The sequence below is a fragment of the Chrysochloris asiatica genome, unplaced genomic scaffold (assembly GCF_000296735.1).
Source record: "Chrysochloris asiatica unplaced genomic scaffold, ChrAsi1.0 scaffold00143, whole genome shotgun sequence".
NCBI lineage: Eukaryota > Metazoa > Chordata > Mammalia > Afrosoricida > Chrysochloridae > Chrysochloris > Chrysochloris asiatica.
The window spans coordinates 3131474-3133474 of record NW_006408661.1 but is presented as its reverse complement, the minus strand read 5'-3'; the positions used below and the strand labels follow the sequence as shown (position 1 = coordinate 3133474).

General features: G+C 42.6%; 1 pseudogene; it reads left to right on the top strand.

The window, feature by feature from the left end:
• The first annotated feature begins 326 nt into the window (after window positions 1–326).
• LOC102810900 lies at window positions 327–1430 on the top strand (annotated as a pseudogene).
• The last annotated feature ends 571 nt before the right edge of the window (window positions 1431–2001 follow it).

Below are 2001 nucleotides of genomic sequence, written 5' to 3'. Positions count from 1 at the left end.
ACACATAAACATCAATAGGTATTAGTGAGCTGAAATGTACTGATATTGGCCAGTTTTGAATCTGACAACCACATTGTTTACTATGCCAGGAATGACAAACTGAAGAGGAATAGTGTTGCATTCATTGTCAAGTCATGAGGTACAATGCAGTGTGATAGGATAATATCCATGCCTGCAGGGAAGATCAGTTAATGCCACTATTATTCAAATTTACTTCTATTAAAGCCTGTGAGGATGGAATAGAAGAATTCTACCAACTTCTTCAATCTGAAATGGATCAAATATGCAAACAAGATGTATTGATCAGGGAAGACACGGCCAATGAGAAGCAGGCGCTCCAGAGAAAGTGAAGGGCTGGAGGAGACGCTGCTCAACTTGCAGACGCACAATGAGAAGGAGATGTTGAGCCAAGAGGGCGGCCTGATGGAGGCACGCAAAGGCGCCTGAAAGGTGGCTCTTGCCTGGCAGACCTAGAAAATCCTGATGGACGAAATTGTTTTTATGAAGAAAGCGCAGGAAGAGGAGATTGCAGAGCTGCAGGCGCAGATCCAGTATGCACAGATCTCCATGTTGACCATGTCGACCTCTCTGCCACGCTCAAGGACATCCACCAAAAACATGCAGAATGCTGAAGAGTGGTTCAAAAGCCGATTCACAGTGCTGACAGAGAGAGGGCAGCTAAGAACCCCCACGCCTTGTGAGCTGCAAAAGACATCCGAGAGCTGATGTCTGCTCAAGGCCAAGACCATGGAGATCCAAACTTGTTGAGATATGAAGGAAGCACTGGAGAAGTAGCTGCAGGAGCTGGAGGACAAACAAAACGCTGACATAAGTGTTATGCAGGACACAATCAACAAATTGGAAAATGAATTGAGAACCACAAAGAGTGAAATGGCAAGATACCTAAAAGAATATCAAGACCTCCCCATGTAAAGATGGCTTTAGATATTGAAATTGCAGCTTATAGGAAACAGTTGGAAGGTGAGGAGACACAGCTCAGTTTCACCAGCATGGGAAACATAACCAGTCTCTAAACCCAGAGTTCCCAGGTCTTTGGCCGATTTGCCTATGGTTCTTTACAGACCTGCTTCTACTTGATGTGCACCCGCTCCTTGCTCTTTTACTACTCCAGCCACATCCAGGAAGAGCAGATTGAGATGGAGGAGACCATTGAGGCAGCTAAACCTGAGGAGGCCAAGGATGAACCTCCTTCTGAAGGAGTAGCAGAAGAGGAGGAGAAGGAGAAGGAAGAAGCTGAGGAAGAGGAGGGAGCAGAGGAGGAAGAAGCAGGCGAGGAAGACTCTGGAAATACAAAGGAAGACGACAAAGAAGGACGTGAAGGTGAAGGAGAAGAAACCAAACAAGCTGAAGAGGAAGAAAAAAAAGATGAAGGTGCTGGTAAAAAGCAAGCAACCAAGAAGAAAGATTGAGTCCTCTTTTCCTTAATTATTTCAGGAATAATTCTCTCAAAGTCAGGTCAACTGCATCAACTCAATCACCAACCAATCAGTTGGGTTCCAGATACTATATGAATTAAAAAGTTAATACATGCATAATTCTGAGATGACTTCGGTTGGACATTCAGTGTTGTGCTAAGAAATTGCTCCTTACACAGAGTATCCATTTGCTTGTGGAGTGGCTTCCTGGCTTGCTGGCAGTCTATGCATGGTACATGCTTCTGAGTTCAGGATCTATGGCAATGTGAATAATTCAGATGTTTAAAATAAATACACAACATGAACCAGTGAATTCACTAATGTTAAACTTCATGGAAAAACCGTCCTTTGAACCATTGATGGTTAGTAATTAAAGACATTGTGTTATATGGAATAAAGAGTAAATAAAGTTACACTGAATGACATAAAAAAAAAAAAGATGTATTGTTCACGACTGGTAATTAGAATGCAAAGGTTGCAAGCAAAGAGGAAGGATCAGTATTGGAAAATATAATGTTGGTGATAGAAAAGATGCTGGAGATCACATGATGATCATAGAAGAATT